The sequence below is a fragment of the Dermacentor variabilis genome, chromosome 6 (genome assembly GCF_050947875.1).
Source record: "Dermacentor variabilis isolate Ectoservices chromosome 6, ASM5094787v1, whole genome shotgun sequence".
Taxonomy (NCBI): domain Eukaryota; kingdom Metazoa; phylum Arthropoda; class Arachnida; order Ixodida; family Ixodidae; genus Dermacentor; species Dermacentor variabilis.
The window spans coordinates 132,131,402-132,149,888 of NC_134573.1; the positions used below are offsets into that span (position 1 = coordinate 132,131,402).

An 18,487-nucleotide genomic window follows, 5' to 3' on the forward strand; every position below is an offset into this window, starting at 1 on the left:
AGTTAAAGAGAAGACTGCGCTTTGTAAATAGCGTAAACGGTGGACTTGATGTTGTTTCGTCAAAACGTAAACTCATACTAACGCTCAGTGCTCACAATCACGAGGAGTATTATGTAAAGATAAGCGCACCCAACAAAATTCAGAAAGCTGCGCAAACAATGAAAAACAATTTTTTGGCGTGTACGACATTTCAACGACCACTCTTTTCAACTCACTGTAACAATATTATCATAGAATAAAGAACCAACTTTATCACCTCCGAGATTGTACAAACCTTCGTATCCGATCTTGAAGCCCGTGTAGTTGTGCGACTGTGCTTTGCGATATCGTTTATGGACGTTTACAAATTAATTACTGTGCACTTAAGTATGACACAAAATTGATTTTTGTCCAGTAACATATTTTGTATGTACGCGCACAAGAGCAGCGGGAAATTTGTTATTGCGTGAATCTATCGGCTCTAAGCTGCGTATTTCAGGTTTTGGTTTTGGCTTCCGAAACGTTTGAAAGCTTACCTCGTGTTTGAAACCCATCGGGCCATCGGGTTGGAGGCAAATTTGGGCAAGAATAGTGAATGCTGACAAGTTTGACGTCTGTGACATAGTAGCACATTATTTCTCGTAATGTCTAGGGGTAGCAGATTGCGGCGGCTTTTCATTCCACAAGTTTCCTTCAAACCGCAAGTAGCAGTGTACTTTTCATTTATGCTCCGTTTCGTTTTCCCGTGCATGGGAAGCAGGAAAAACGTCCTTTTGCGTACAGAAGTATCTGTCGCAAGCATCCATTTCTCCTCAGTTTACCGCATATCCGTTGGTACTGCGGGCGAACTTGATAGGTCCGTGCCGAATCTCTAGCATGAAAGACAAGGTAGTGCACAAGTCGCCTGGGGGAAACCACACCAGTCAGAACTCTGCCATGAAATAAGCCCGGACCTCCGCCTTAATTTTAAGGTTCTGCTCCGCCGTGAGTACAACGAGTGGCTGGCGGCAGAAGACTGCGAAATTACGCCAACCTGACCTGTCAAAAGAGCCTCCCTGATGGCTACATGTGGTTGGGTGCATTTGGCGTGGGCTGCTGTTCTGCAAGATGTCCTGGTGCGGTCGTTTGCCAAATTTGAAATTTCGCTGGACCACGACGCGCTGTGGGACCGCAGCAACGATGACGGTGGCAGCACTAGTGAAGACGAGTAGTCCAGTGACCATGTCAGCTACTAATAAATTTTCGCTATCGAATGCGCCCTCGGGTATGCTCTTATTTTTTTTCCTTTTCCGGTCAAGCGATATGGGGGGGTCGACTTACAATAGTGTAAATACGGTAGCTGCATCTGCAGGATAGCACAGCTACGTTGCCAATGCATGCATACTGCGGGGTGCTGCAACGAACCTGCTGCTCGCTGCGCAACCACATGCTCTGATTGGTGCCTGTGGGTGATGTGACTCGAGGCCTGAGCGCCAACATCTGATGAACAGGTCGTCTTCTTCCCGAATTGCACACCCTCTATGTATGTCATCATCATGGTCAAAGTTCGTTACGTTAGGAATCCTTCCAGCGTGAGTCCGGAGTGCAGCATTTATCGCTTAGCCAATGTGCGTGCTACCAACATACTCACATGAGTGAACATAAAGTTTGTTCAATCCTCGTAAGTTGTGTGATTGCTGTAGAGATAAGTGTGAAAAGAATTGTACTACTCATGTCACTCGGTGTGAGAACAGCCATGCATAGCTATCTAGTACATTTCAACACAGCAAACCATAAACTCGACCATAATCCGAGGGATAGCCTCTGATTTTGGCACATCATAGGCACATAAATTGCAAGTAGTGGCGCTTATGTGAACATCCAAAATAAAATTTGAACTGAGTGCCATGGTGACATTCAGTAGGCGGAGCGCTGCGGGCACCATGAAGGGGATCACTGGCGATCTTTCATTGCCAATAACTCCACTTCTGCTGAACACATGGAAGTGTTTTTTGCTACAAGGTATTTCTGAAGTACACGAGCATATTTTAATGCCAAATGCATTCCTCGACTTCTCGATAAAAAATAGTTCAGGACTTCTTTAAACATCTGCAGGCAAGTCAACTTGCCACCATCCTTTTTCAGCAAATTCAGTTGATTTATTCACTCAGCAAAACAGCACCACACATGTAAAGGGTTGCTGCAACACCTGTCACTAAAGCTCCAGAACGTGTCTATTAATTGTAGACAATTGCCTCACAAGACTTTCCCAAGAAAACATTTTTGAATGTGCATTGCATGAAGAAAGGCATCGTAGCCAAACTTTGCCAGTGCCACGACCCCTTGGTGTTTTCCTTCTTTTCATCGTTTCAACTGTGATCAGTTTTGTGTCACTGAGGCTGTGCGAAAACACGACCACCATTTTCCACCCTCCATCGCGTGAGCTCTTGTACCTACACAATCTTTGCATCAGGTGACATGACCCTTTATTGTGTCACCAGACCTTATAGTTGGCACAGTTGGATACCTTAGAGGCTATAGTGTTGACACAGTGACATAATTCTCTGCCGACAGATAATGCGACCAGTTTATTAAATAACTTTCTGTTGTAACTTTTGTAGGAGGCACTGCTTAGTTATGACATCTAAAATAAATCTGGCCAATGGCCACTGTGTTTATAAATACATATGAACACATATGCGTGAAAAGTAGCAGGTATTTCAGAAAACGTGGGAAAAGAGCAGGCAGTATTGTCTAGCAACTAAGCAAATCTTTTTTCTATCTTCAGAAAGCGTTGCAGGGCTGCTTTAAACACGGAGCCACGAACTTCATAAGCCATCTTTGGAAACATTCATGGTTGCAAGCAAAATCAGCGTGCTAGTCCTTCAGTCTTTTTTAAATCTATTCTTTCATGCTGAGTGCCTGAGGGATAGACTGAGCTTGCAGCTTTTAGAGCAGATGGGTAGCACACCTGCTGGCCACCGTGAGGACACTGCTTTCCTGCAAGATTAAGGGGAGTACTCAGGATAATGCCATCGGTGAATATTTCCAGTGAACTTATGGGGTTGTTGAAAGGTGCTTCTCCTCAACACCATGCTTATTGTGTAAATTTTTATTGTTGCCTCCCTTCACTTTAATCTTAAAGGCTACGGAGATTTGTCGCAACACAAACACAACATGCTTCTTGCCATAGTTACCTTTCACTCCACTTAGGACTATACCACTACTGATGTCCTTTGCAGAACCGGTGGTGCACTGAAGCTCAGCTTGACAATCTATTGAGCACAATATAGGTTGATGCAGCACATTGTTGGAGTATACCTGCCAACTTTTGCAATTTTATCGTAAAATGCCAGATTTTTCAGCTTCTTTACGGGTGTCATAACGACGCCAATAATGCAATTTTCTAGCTTTTGTACCTCTTAAGAAAAGGTCTGAAATATTACAAATGTTTGTGTCCTACAAATGTTTGCCTCCTACTAACTAAATTTAGTGCGCTTACGTTTTAGTTTAGGTAACTAAAGTGCTGGTTCACCTCTGGATTTTGTATCAGCATAGACATTTCTCTCTCTGGGTTCTATGCATGGTGCCATCTGTGTGTTTCGATAGTTTCGTGCTGTGCTAGTTTGTTCGTGAGGTTCGTCGCATGCTTTGCTGCTGCAGTGAACTTGCAGGACTTTCCTCGATGTTGGAAAAGAGGCACTTTCCAAGTGTTTATTCTAATTTATACCAGAGATTCCCTGTGAATTCAGAAATTGTGCAAGGGGAGAAGTATGCATTTTGCAGCATGTGCAATTATGACTATAATGTTCCCATGCCACTCGGCGGAATATCATGTGTCACCTGAATACAAAGAAACACAAGGAAGGAGCCAAAGTTGTTGAGAGCACCGAAACATTGGGTGGCTTTCTTTCTTATTCAGAAGTAGATCAATCTGCAACTATGGTAGAGTGCCTCATCATGACGTTCCTTGTAGAACATAAAGATTACCTTCTGTGCAGCTGACTATGCTGGTGATCTGTTTCGGAAAGTGTTCCCCTGGTCAAAAGAAGCACAGAAATACGCATGTGCCTGCACTAAGACTGCAGCAGTTGTGAAGGCAATGGCCAGCTGAGTTACGAGCGGTGTTTTTAGATGTCTCCGTTCCAGGTCGTTTTCTATTGGTGTGGAAGGTAGCAACGACGCTGGCTATGATGCCAAACTTTATTCCTGGCAATATTGTTTGTATAACGGGGTTCACGATGCCCGCTTTGGAACATGACTCAACTTTGCATTTGCTTACCACCCCTACAATGTGCAGTTAAGATGTTTGTTTTCGGTTGAAACAGTTTTGAATGGAAAGTGCATTAGTATTTTGTCCTATAAATTGATCTTTAGTATTGTTCACCAAATTTTACTATTCTTTTTTTGCTTTGTTCCTAGTATTTACAGTGGACTCTCTTTAAATGGAACCTTAAGAGACCAGGAAAATTGGTTCTGCTTATCAGTTCTATTTACTGAGAGACGAAGCTGAATACAATTGCATGAATACAAAACCAACTAGCCATGGGGATGGTGTTCTGTTTAAGATACAGTTCTGTTTAAACGATTTCTGTTTATTGAGATTCCACTGTGTACAGCTTTTCAAGCTGGCCAGGTATTTCGAAGTATGATAGCGCACGCGTTGCTTCAATTGAAACAGAGTATGTTATACACACCTTGCTTACATTGCTCTAAATTTCCAGGTCCACACTTGTCTTCAGCGAGCGTTCCACCTCACACGATCTCGTTACCTTCCTTACCTCCTCTTACATTGTTGTGCCCTGCTGCCCCATCGCTCTCTGCCTCCCTTCAATCACCTGATGCACTTCTATCCCTTGCCTCCTCTCAGAGTCCTGCTGTACCTCCTTCCCCTGCTGCACCTTTGTCCCCTGCAATCACCTCTAGTCTATCCACACCTTTGACACCCAAGATAGAAGATTTCAGGGACTCTTCAAAGGTGTTCTTACAGTAGCCATCATCAGGCCCAGAGGAAGTCCATGGTATGTGACAGACATTTTAAACAACGGTAAAGAATACACTAAGGACAAACGTTAATGGCATATTGAGAGGTTTTCCCGCAATTTAGAAAATTAGCTACATGTCAAAAGTGTAAAGGTGACAGTTGGCGAACACGAAGGCAGGGGAATGCTTACTGTTAATTAAATTTGATGCTGAAGTGGTGCTTGATAATACCAAAATTTGTCATCATTGACACAATTGAGATGTGGTGACACAGAGTAACATATGGGGCCATCGTGTAGAAATAATGCTAAGTGTGATGATAATGGTACTCGATACACAGTTTGCCAACATGCTTCTTGAGTACAAATAATGTTTTCAGAAAAGCATGAACTGATCTGTTCCTTCTCATTGCTGTCCATTTTTCTCTTTATTGCAGTCAACTACATATGCACAGTCTACTTTTTATTGTAGTTTTTCACTCTGATTGTTGTTGAGGTGATTCAGTATCGTTCTTAGGCAGATCACCAAGCTGAGCACTCTGTTGACACATTGTCTTCTGGCTATTATGACCACGCATACTGTGAAAGTATGTGTGGTCACTCTATGTGTGCATTTGTGCATTATTACACATGCACAGCCGACATTGACACAAATTAGGACACTCCCCTACTCTTTCAGCTTTCCTGTATTTGAAGAAGCTGGTGTCTGGTTTAGTTGCGCACTCAGCTGCTTGCAAACAACTCTGACAGTCTGTTCTAAAGTGTGTACGCACTACAGTGTTGTGTGACGGACCTTAACAGTATGATTTTTCTGCTTGCCATTAGCACTGTTCTAAATCGAGCTGTTCATTGTCGTCATGCTGGTTGTAGAGGCATTAAAAGGAGTATTGGTAGCTTTTTTTTTTTTTTTTTCAGAGTGTCTCCAGGTCATGCCCTAAGCACTCAATTTTTAACTAAATGTTTCTACGTAGTAAGGATGATGATGATGTGTGTAATTTCGTCTTTTTTTATGTTTGTTTCTGTTGCTCCTAGAAGTCTTTCAGGCAATTTGTTATGCAATAACTTTAGTAAATTACCTAGAGAACTGAGGGTTCCCTAACCTAGTGACACCTTTTGGCGTAATAATATTTCGATTTATTCATTTCGCTGGTGTGAGGTGAGAATGTGAAAGTGTAAATAAAAGGATATCACATTTCAAGATTTTGCTTTGCCTAGACAGGCAGCATTGATGTGCTTGAATGGCTCATTAATAAAGTCATTGATATGCCTTTCCATGTAGTGACATGTAGAGATGTATAACTGCTTGGGATAAAATAGGGGTGAGGCACTGAACTTAGCATAAGTTTCTCTGTGGATTTGACCAGGGCAATTTACTGGGTATTTGTGTAGCGTTTAGTTGCATGTATTAACACAAGTGACCTATTGAAACTGTACAAGACAATGTCATTTTATAGGGAACTGTCAATATTTGCATGGTCTCATCTATTGGCACAGAGTGCAGTCACCAAAAACCCCATGGTTTACCTGTGTCTCCAGTGAACTTCCTTGGTGATGTAGTTACACTGACGATGCGGCTGGAAGTGCTAATTTTCCACCAAAAGGTTGCTAAAAGCTCAGAAAGGCAAAGTGCCATTCAATGACACAAAAAGTTTGTGTCATTTTTATTTCTGTATTTGATAGCTGTTCTCCCAGTAATTAAAATATGGAGCCTCAATTCCTTCGGGGCTACAACAAATAATTCCGTTACCTTTTAGTGCGACCAGTTAAAAACACATGCGAAATGCAGCATAGCTTCAGGCATGGAGCAGGAGGCTACTTGTGTCACTGAAACCTGATGTGGCGCTTTTCTGGCACCAAATATCGCCGGTTTCTATGCATACATTATGATCTTGCTGTGCAAGGCAGAGACAATTCAGCAATCACTGTGACAAAAATGGGAGCAGGTTTTCGAGCATTTCCAAGAGATGCGCAGAATAGACTGTTTTCATAATTGTAAAGCTAGCTTTTCTGCATGGTGGCTTGCCGAAGAATGGTGGGCACAGTCATTTTTCTAAACAGCTGGTACAAACACAGTGAGCTTGTATTATAGCATGTAAAATGTAGGCGTGGCTGTGGTGAATGAATCATGCACAATACATAGGCCACAGCATGTGCAGCTAGCATGTCCCCTTCGTTTCAGTGATCACCCGCACCAGCATTAGTTTAGCACTGGTGCATTGCTGATAGGTGCACTTGCAAATTAGGAAAAGGGTCTATTGAAAAGGCAAATTTGGCAGCTTTTGACGGTATAGCCTCTGTATGGCTTTTAACCTCTGTACCAAGCTGACTGCCTTGCTATTGAGTTGTTTATGATACCACGTGTCCGGCAGCTCTGGTTCGCTGTTGTGAATAGTGTCCTGCTTCATATTTTAAGTCGTACTACACGTCGAGCATGTTTTGAGCCGGTCACATAAAGTATAAACCCCATGCAAGCGATTTTGCGCGCGACGGTGACAAGCGACGCGATGGAGATGGCTGTCTCATTTGCGCGTCGCCTACCAGTCGTACCCCATGCGAGCAATGACTTCAAGCGACGTCTCCCCAGTGTTTCCGGTATGGTGGCAGCAATATAGGCACTGAAACTAGCGTGATGCGTGATTTATTAACTTAATTTGATGAGTTTTACTGTAAAGAGCAGCATAAAATATTTCTGAAGCTCTTCCAGTAGGTTCTTATCTTTGCACTATAAAAATTCAATCGTTTGCTCATTCCGTGCCACAATCGGTAGTACTTAAGTGATGTACATCTAATTCTGGCTTCGCACTATTGGCTAGTCACTCATGGCATTTCTGGGCAACGAATTCTAGATTTGCAAAACTGAGCGATCGCGTGACAAGACCGAGCGATCTGTTCAAGCGACGGCCCGATCCGTCGCTCGAAGCCGTTGCTCGGCGCTGTTGCGCACAAAATCGCGCTCATAGGGTTTAGCATTAAAAGGCGCTGTAATTAATTATTTTCAGCGCTCATGAAGAACTTAAGCTGAATGCTGCATTAAAGAGTTGACAGCTACCTAAAAGAACAAAAGTGAGACATAAAAAACTTTTCTGTCAGTGCTCCCTTAACCCATTTGCTTCCACTGCCGACGCTGAGCCAGCCTTGCAAAAAGAGGCCGAAGGGCAGGTGACCGGCGCTGTGCCGGCCGGCTTTAAAGCAGACGTTTTGACAAGTTTTTCATAAATGACACCATGTTGCAGGCTATATTCTAGTTGTTTCAGGTCTCGCACACTAGATGGGCACATATTTCTAAAGGAGTCATTAGTAAAACAATAGAAAGCCTCCTGCTCGCCAGACTCTGCTCTGTTGTTGCAGCCATTGCAACCAGAGTACCAGGCTCGGAAAAAAGCATAGACATTTCCCCGAGTGGGCTCAGTTTTTTTCAGCACATACCACCGAAAACTGTTAAGCAGGACCATTCTCAGCTGTGCTTAGTTTTCGAGGGCCATGTTGAAAAGTCCAAGAGGTGTTCCGAGTGCAATAAACACAAAAGTTCACTCCACATTCCTGCACGTTTTAAACTTTGCTTTATATTCCCTTTCTATTTTTTTTTACTGAATCTGATGGGGAAGCCTTTCGTAAACAAAATAAATCAGACATTTTGTAGCTGCAATGTCTGCAGCAGTTATCAGAGCAATTTTCTTACAACGTGGAACACACTAGACAAAGCGGGAAAATGTTCTGCGGATCACCAGGTGCAGCAAAGCGCTGAATGGGCAGAAGCAAAGCAGTTAAGGTAGCTATAAAAACTTGCTAAATTTAGTGACTAGGTTGCCGAGTTAACAATGCTGGTTAAAAGTGTTTCGTGACGGGAAGGGAGAGGATGTGGAGAGCCAATAATTATATTTTTACTTCAATTGTAGCTTATTCCTTCTGGCAAATACATTCTTGTAGATATCCCATCATCATTGAAAGACAGTAATCACGATTGTGAAGTCGATATGCATATGAAGAATGAAAACATCAGTAATGAGTGAGCTCAAGTCAGATTACACTAACGGTGACCAAAGCCTGGGGTGCATGCACTATGCTCCCAATGCAAGTGATTTCGTGTTCTTCAGTGAAGTCAAATTTAATTTGACATCATGTGCACACACACAGCTTTTGTAAAAAGATATGAAGACTGGTTCGGCGGAGGGGGCGGGGGGGCGTGCCTGTAGCAATGAAGTCTTGGACTTTGTAGCAAGCCTAGCTTTAGATAATGCTGACATAAATAGCAGTCTCCTGCTATAGTGTGGTTTCACAGTATTGGTGCACATGTTTCTGTAAAGTCACACCGCAAGGGAAAGTTCTCACCAATCCAGGGGACGTATTCTGAAACGTTCGCCGCCGCGAAAGTTTCGCCCTGGCCACGCCTCCGCCGTTGCGGCGCGCTCTGAATGGCTGCTTTGACAAAACCGGAAATTCAGGTGGCGCAAGTGAATTTCCGGTTTTGTCAAAGCAGCCATTCAGCGCGCGCCGCAACGGCGGAGGCGTGGCCAGGGCGAAACTTTCGCGGCGGCGAACGTTTCAGAATACGTCCCCAGTTTCGTTATCACCTTGGGAACCTGAACCCCTCGCCGCCTCTGCATGCTGAAATTCCCTTTGTGATTATTTCATAGTCACCATTTTGCATCTCGACGTTGTTATTAATTCAGTATTTTGGGCAGTCCCTGCCGAGTCTGAATAACCTGTCGACTACTGTATATAGTGTCATATTGCTACGGAACAGTATTTGCAATCACGAAGAGGCGAGCAGTGTGAAGACGACGATGATGATTGGAGGCTAGCGCGGGCTGTTGCCTCTTGGCCAAGTGCGGCGTATTTTCTTGTAAATATACTTGTATATAGCTTTTTGTCTGCGTCTTCCTACGTAACATATCTGGTGGAAGTGGACGTTCCCTGTACCTCGTCACGGAGCTTCGCAGTGGACGGTATGTCAAACCTTCCTTCATGGCTCCCGGCAACGACAACTCGACTCCGCCAGCTCCAACACCTGCTGCCACTTCGACGACCTACATCACTCTCCCCGCTCCCCGTGATCCTGGTGTTTTCTCGGGCAAAGATGGGGAAGGCATCGATGACTGGATCAGCCTGTACAAACACATCAATAACGCAATAACCGGAGAGACCCTACTATCATGCTCGCCAACGTAGTCTTTTACCTCGGTGGCACACCTCGAGTTTGGTTTCGGATGCACGGAGATGAGCTCACCAGTTGGGATTCACATAAGCAGAGGCTTCGAGACTTGTTCGGCAACCGATACGGTCACCAACTTGCGGCGCAGAAGGCGTTATCCAGCCGTGTGTAGATGTCAACGGAGCCCTACGTCACGTACATTCAGGACATCTTGGCTCTGTGCCGCAAAGTTGATGCACATATGACTGAGTCCGACAAGGTTTCCCACATCCTCAAAGGCATTGCCGATGACGCCTTCAACTTGCTCGTTTTCAACAACGTGGCGACGGTGGATGCAGTTATAAAAGAGTGCCGCCACCTGGAACTCGATAAAAGCTGACGTATCAACCAGCAGTTTGCCCGTCTGCCCAACACCCCAGCGACATCTTCCTGTGCCGACGCTCCTCATCCCAATAACACTAGCGATGTTACCAGGATCGTCCGGCGTGAGATCGAAGCCGCCTATCTGGCTGCCTTTGACTCCAGCCCCACCAATGCACCTGCAGTTAAGGTTTCGCTGATCCAGGCAGTTGTCCGCCAGGAGTACGAAAACATGGGTCTTCACACCATCTGCTCGGCCCATTGCCCTGATACCCGTCCAGCTTCTTCGATTCCGCCCCATCCCGCATATTCTTACCCACCACGTTTCTGCAACCCATCTGAATGGCGCACTGCTGATGACAAGCCCATTTGTTATCACTGCCATGGAATCGGGCATATTTCTCGGCACTGTCGCATTCGCTGGTGTTCCCCCACCCGGTCTACTTATACTGCCTACTCTCGCCCCCCAGATGGCCCTTCTCATCAGCAGCTCCGATAATGCCGCCACTGATTCTCCTGCGCCGAACCGCCCCTATTCTCGTTCGCCTTCGCCCCAACGACGACGATTTCGCTCTCCCCAGCCCCATCGCTCCTATTTGCCGACTCCTGTCGGACGCCGCTCCCAGCCAGAAAACTAAACAATGCAGTGCCTCGAGGTGACGCTGCATTGCTTCCTATGCCGCCAAGTCCTCTACTGACGTTTCCCACTCATCTGCACCTTCGTGACATGCAAGTCGACTTGCAGTGCCAATTCGGCCGTCGCCAGATTACCGTTTTTGGACATCTCGTTGACGCGAATGAAGTGCAATGGGACCCAGGCTAGATCCATGCTGCTACGCACTTCCCTGTTCTGAAGTGTGTCAAGGATGTGCACAGCTTCATCGGCCTTTGTTTGTACTTCCACCGTTTCGTGAAAATAACCGAGCTTTTGAAAAAAGATGCCCCTTTCCAGTGGGGCAATAACGAGGCCTCTACATTCTCGCATCTAATCGACCTTCTCACAACGCCTCCCGTTCTGGCCCATTTCGATCCTTCTGCTCCTGCCAAAGTCCATACTGATGCCAGCGGTCACGGAATTGGCGCAGTACTGGCACAACGCCAGCGTGGCCACGACCGTCTTATCGCTCACGCCAGCAGACTCCTCTCACGCGCGGAGCGCAACTATTCCATCACTGAGCGTCAGTGTCTGGCGCTAGTTTGGGCGGTTGCGAAATTTCACTCATACTTATATGGCTGACCCTTTTCCGTTGTCACAGACCATCACGCGCTTCGCTGGTTATGCTCACTTAAAAATCCTACAGGAAGACTTGGTCGCTGGACCTTACGCCTCCAGGAATATTCGTATTCTGTCATCTACAAATCTGGCCGACTACACAAGGACGCTGACAGCCTGTCTCGCTACCCAGTCGACGAGCGTGCCGATGCTGGCAGTAGTACCGCCAACGGCATTTTCTCTGTGTCTGCCTTCGCTAACATCGCTGATGAGCAGTACCGAGACCTATCGCTGTGAGCACTCATCGAGTGTCTGTGCTCTACACCTACCGACGCATCCGCTCGCCAATATGTCCTCCAGGGTAGCATTCTGTACCGAAGGAACTTCCTCCCTGACGGATCTGATCTTCTTCTTGTCGTGCCAAAACATCTGCGACAGACTGTGCTCTTTGAGATGCATGACGCACCCACTGCAGGACATCTTGAGGTAACCCGCACATACAACCGCGTCCGCCGCCGCTTCTATTGGACTGGTCTCGCTTGCTCCGTCCGACGCTATGTTGCTGCCTGTGATCCCTGCAAGCGTCGGAAAACACCTCAGGTGCTACCTGCCGGTCATCTCCAGCCGATCACCGTCCCTGTGGAACCATTCTTTCATGTTTGATTAGACCTCCTCGGTCCCTTTCCCACGTCATCCTCTGGGAACAAATGGGTAGCTGTCGCAACTGATTACGCCTCCCAATACACTGTCACGCAGGCTCTCCCTACCAGTGGCTCCACTGACGTCACGGACTTTCTCTTGCGTGACATGGCGCCCCGTGACAGCTGCTTACTGACCGTGGTCGTAACTTCCTCTCGAAAGTTATCGCTGACATTGTGCATTCCTGCTCCATTCAACACAAGCTGACAACCTCATAACATCCTCAAACCAATGGCCTGACAGAGCGGTTAAACTGTACTCTTACCGATATCTTGTCCAAGTACGTTTCAAAGGACCACCACGACTGGGACAGTGCTCTTCCTTATGTCACATTTGCGTACAATTTTACCCGGCACGATACCGCCGGATTTTCTGCATTTTATCTACTCTACGGTCGCGAACCGACCTTGCCCCTAGACACGGCACTTCCTCCTGCTGCGATCTCAACGAGCGAGTATGTGCGCGACGCCATCACCCTCGCCGACCATGCACGCCAGCTTGCCCGAGCTCGACTGATGGCCTCGCAAACCCCTTAGCAGTGTCAGTACAACGCCCGCCATCGTGACGTTCAGTTTTCACCTGGTGCGCTCGTGCTCCTCTGGCTGCCTTCTCGTCACGTCGGACTTTCAGAGAAGCTCCTTTTGCGATACACAGGGCCCTACTGTGTGCTGCACCAGGTGACGCCTGTGACGTATGAAATCGCTCCTGTGGGTTCAACCTCGTCCTCTTGTCTGGCATCTAGTGATGTCGTGCACGTCAGTAGGCTCAAGGCCTACTACACTGCTTCCGAGTCCGGCCTTATGTAGCTCTGGGACGGCGCTTTTGCCACCGGGGGTAGTGCTATGGAACAGTATTTGTGATCACGAAGAGGCGACCAGTGTGAAGACGATGACGACGATTAGAGGCTAGCGCGGGCTGTTGCCTCTTGGCCAAGTGCGGCATATTTTCTTGTAAATATACTTGTATATAGCTTTTCGTCTGCGTCTTCCTTTGTAACAATAGTATAGTTTGCATAATTAAGTTATATTTCTTGGGTCCCTCAACTGGAGACACCTATAAGCTTATATTCATCACACATTTATATGATCCGATAATCTACTATATCTGCATTTATTATACTGAGAATTAACTGTATTTGCCAGAGTACCCTGTGTAAAGTACGCAGTATGCCCTCAGTTGTGGCTGCACCAGTGATAGCCATCATTGAATATGGCAAATCACTTCTGCAGAATCCTGAAAAGTAAAGGAAGGTTCACGAAATGAAAAAATTGTCATCCTCTGGAATGTAGCACTAAGCTACACAGGAAATCCATACGGGTTTTTCAGAAAGAAAGTGTCGCAGTTAGAAGGAAAATTTGTCCTGGACCAGGAATCGAAACTGGGACCAACGCCTTTCCGGAGTTGTCGCTTTACTACCCGAACTTTGAATGAAGCTATGACTCAAATCAAGTGTCATTTTACTGACACCCGCATCTTTAATCTCCCTTCTTTCCTTTCTGTATTGTCCTGTTCTCATTAAATGGTGTCAGCTGCGCACAATAAGTGTCCAATACGTACGTTAAGCACATAGGACCTTTTACTCACTTATCTCGCTACATTTACTTTTACTCGCCACATTATTGCAGATCGCTTAGTTATATGGACTCATATATGGGTCAGGACACATGTATGTTGTTGCACTTGTTTTGCATTTCAGTGCTCTGAGAAAATCTTATGTTTCAGGCAAACCAATCAAAAGTGGTGGGACCACACAACAGCATCAGAAGCCAGTGGCCAGAAGGTGTGGCAGCCCCCCCTTTTTCCTTCTGAAAGACGGGCATGGCATAAATTTAGCCATGCAGTCTTGTAGCAGGCAAGTGACCACTCTGCCACTTTGTTGCCAACTTCAGCAACCAGCAGACAGTTCCAACAAACCTGAAAGTGAGGTGGCCTAGGAGACACTGCTCCATGATAGTAAAAGGAGGATGCACCATTACCGGATAGGAAGGTCTCATCTATGTGCCACCTCACGGTATCACAGGCCAATAGTCATGGCTCGTGACAAAATTGTATTGCCATGCACCAAGTATGTCTGCAAAGAATTAATCTTAACTTCATCTTACATGCCTGAAAGGAACCCTGAAACAGTTTCTTTTAACTAATCATGAGCTCACTGTTGAGGTATGTCGTCCCATGTATCTCATGCTGCAAAATTTTTTAAATCCTTCAACTAAAAGTAGAGTCTTCGCATCGATACCCGGCTTTATCTATCTTTTCGTCTCCACTAGGGCGCTGGAAGCTACACAGCGGAGAAGTGAAGAGAGCAATGCCCCAGGCAAAATTTAAGTGTCGCGACGGCGAGAGAGCTTGTAGCAGCACCTCGTGTCGGCCGCAGTAGACAACAGCACGCCGCTGCAGTCTCGAAAGACACGTGTGACAGACGTAGCTACGCACAGGACATAGCTACGCACAGTGCAAAGGTGAACTTATTTTTGTCTTTTTGAGATAGCAGACATATATATCTTCCATAACTCAAAATTGGCAATTCTGTATTGCTGAGAATGTTCTCGCAATCACAAAAATGAGCCAGTTGCGTTAGTCAGCCAACTGCTTTTGATAGCTTTCGATGATGACATTGCAACACTAGAATAAGTGTCTGCTCACTGCTTTCTACACAAGATTGTAAATTCTCTGCTACATGCAGTGCGATAATATTTAGCTCACATGTTCACAGGAGCCGCGTTAACAGATTGGCAAAGTTTTTTTACTATGTTCAAAAGGTGTTTCAGGGCCCCTTGAACAGGAATGGCAAAGCTGTCTTAAGTCATGTCAGCATTTTATATTTTATTTTGGCCTTAAAGCCCACAGGGCATTATGCAACAGGGAACTCTCATATTTATGACTCTAAACGACCCCTCACAGTTCCGACATTCAGAAATGTTGATGCCACAAGGTGGACAAAGAGGTTGCTGATTTTGTCAGAATGCAAAGAGGAACTGGAATGTTTGTAATGACGGAGATCATGATGAAAGATGTTGCAAACATTGGAGGTGTCACCCATAACAAGTTCAGAAGCCTGTCCACGTTAATATGCCTTTGGCACGTCTACTTTGCTTAGGTAGGGAACTAGGTCGCGGCTGCATGTGTTAAAAATTTTGGTAGATATAATAACGCGAGCATTCCAAAAGTGCAAAATCTTGGCAATGTTTAATGTTTCCTTTTTTTTCTGTCAAATCCCTCTTTTTGTTTAACCTGCATTCAAAGAAAGTTCTTTTTCTTTTTTTTTTGACATTCGAGATTTCGGCAGTCAGCCTAGAAACGATGCCAGACTAAATTCAAATATGTACAGTAGCTATGGTGCTTTGCGAAAATGGTAGCTTCTAGAAAAATAAGAAGGTGAGTGCAATCATTTCGAAAGGACATGTTTACCACTACGAAGACAAAACATACTGAAACAAAAAGGACAGCACAGGCGATAACATAGGCAACGACAGGGGTGGTCATTTTCATTCCTATTAGTGTTTCATTCTTGTAGCAGTTAAGAGGAAGCTTTAGCTCAAGTGCTCCTATCTAAATACATGTAAAAGGAGAATTCGTTTTTCTCGGCAACCACTGCACCAAATTTGACGAGGTTTGTTGCATTTAAAAGACAAACTTAAAATCTAGTGACAGTTGGTTTCGAATTTTTGAGTTAGATTGTCAATTTTTGGTTAAAAATTGGCAAAAATCGAAAATTTTCAAAAAACAAAACTATCAAGTTTACAACTCTGTAACTTAACCACAAAAAATGATAATACAATTCTGTGAATTGCATCTAATAGTACATCTAAAGCGGACAAAATTGATATGTTACACATGAATATAAAAAAATTTAATAATAGAGAAATACAACTTTTGCAAAACCGTTGTAACCAACGTAACAAATTCACGTAAGATGTAAAATGACATATTGAATTTGTCCGCTTTGAATGATCTAATGAATGCCGTTTACAGAACCGCGATATCGGTTCTTGATGCAGAGCTATGAATTTATAAACTTCGTGCTTCTATTTTTTTCAAACGGTCAAATATTTGAAAATCGTTTTAAGAAAATGCAAGCCCTAAATCGAAATTCCGCTTCGAACAGTCACTAGAATTTAACTTTCTCTTTCAAATGCGACAAATTTCATCAAAATCGGTCCAGGGGTTATCTCATAAAAACGTTTTTGCGTTTTACATGTATTTGAATAGGCCGCGTCGGAGTTGGGCCCGAGCTAAAGCTTCCTCTTAACATGCTTTTTAATAAACACCAACTATGCCGAGTCCAATTCTTTACTCATATTACTATGTCTTACTTTGTCTACCTGATGGTTGTACATGGAGCGAATCACTCATCGAGTCAGGGCTGGAAGACTAGAAAATACATGCCACTGAGGGGTCAAAACAGTGGCCTGTAGCATAAGCAAAAAAAGAAAAAGCAAATCCTTTCAAAAGGCAAACAGGTGGAATACCCAATGCATGCACTGCTTCCTTGCTGAAGATAATAATGTGTATTCTCTTAATATTCTAAACGTTTTAATCGTTTATTTTGAGCTTTACAGTTAGAAATGAAGTGGACCTCAATTTCTCAGATGAGTACTCTGATGAGAGAAAAAAAAAACAATGCGCATTCTAAATATGTGATAAAATCTAGGTGCCTTCCTTCCCACACCATCTTCCCAAGGAATGCACATTAGGTAGCAGTGGGATGAGGGCAAGAGTTAGTGATGGAAAAACTGGTTTGCCTGGGCAACTTTGTCCGCAACTGTACGAGCAAATTGCAGCACCCTGAACACCACACCTGAGCTAGGTTTTGGCATTTTGCTTCATGTGCTTTAGCTTGAAAGTGTGACTTATCTCCTTTCGAGCATTCTTCGTTACTGTCCTTCCCTTGACAGCTGAAGCTTGTGTGCATGCTATCCAAATCCAATTGGACAGTGAGCAGTCCACAAACCATGGTTACTAGAACCCTGGTCTCGAGCATCATTTTTGCAAAAGGCTACTAAAGCCCTTCTGCAGTTGTTGGGAACTGGATTGACTGTAGATGCCTTGAACGCGCACGTAACGCATAGCAATATCAGTTGCGCATCTCGACAAGAGATGCACAGCAGACTTGGCGACGAAGGTGCTTCACAACCTTCTGCTCAAGCGGCTGAGAAACGAGACACAGCGCCGCTGCCAATGACAGCATCTAAATCTTGGGCATCACAAAGCTCTAACAAGACGGCACGTGCATTTCAGACCTAGTTGCCGCAACTCGGTTGCATGAAAGACCATTATCCCAGCAGAGAAAGTGGAGCCACCGAATAGGTGAAAGAGCCTAAGAAACCCTGGTGACTTTAAAACCTCATTAACCTCCCAGCCTTTCTTTTTATATCTCTCTGATATCTTTGTAAATGTAAATTTGTTGAAAATATGCTCTCTTGAATTCCCACTTACGTCTCTGTTCCAAGGGTCAAGAAGCGGGCAAGCTGCTCTGCCAATTCAGCTACTGCTGAGGGACAAGATGAATGCAAGCTTGATTATGCTTGAATGCAAGCTGGCAGCAATGATCAGGCACATGTTTGTCCCCATAATTTGGTGCTCACTTGAGCTGGATGTAAAAAAATGCTCTGTTCTTTTCATGCTGCAGTCAACTACCGACAGTGGCAGCTGTGAAGTCAAAGGAGTTGCTAGTACGAGACCCTGATAGCATAACATCATGTGTGGTGAGTATTTGCTATAAATTTTCATGTTTAGATTTCTTTGATCCAATTAGCATGATGCATAGTGTTCATGCAGCAATGTCACATGTGGAATCCCAAGTGAAGTTATGGCTGTCTTTACCACGTCTATGGCTCCTATGGCAACACCATTCCCAAGTTTTTCGGATTTCATCTCGTATATGTATAATTAGGGCCTTTTGCTGAGTGAAACACAACTTCATTCTCTAATGGACCCAAAACTTATTTTGATGGTGGTGCATGAACAGTAGGAGAAGTCCTTGAAAACATTAAGGTCCAGCTTCTGTTGCCTTCTGTGAAAGCTAAGACAAACTTCTCAGGTAGATTGAGGCTCGAAGTGAATAACAGTGGTTGAACAAGGATTTTTGCTGGAGCCAGCAATTTACCAAAGGAGTTAGTCTTC

At 44.8% G+C, this 18,487-nt stretch overlaps 1 pseudogene; it reads left to right on the forward strand.

The window, feature by feature from the left end:
- The first annotated feature begins 500 nt into the window (after positions 1 to 500).
- LOC142585247 (very long chain fatty acid elongase AAEL008004 pseudogene) overlaps positions 501 to 18,487 on the forward strand; it is a 46,424-nt pseudogene continuing 28,437 nt past the window's right edge.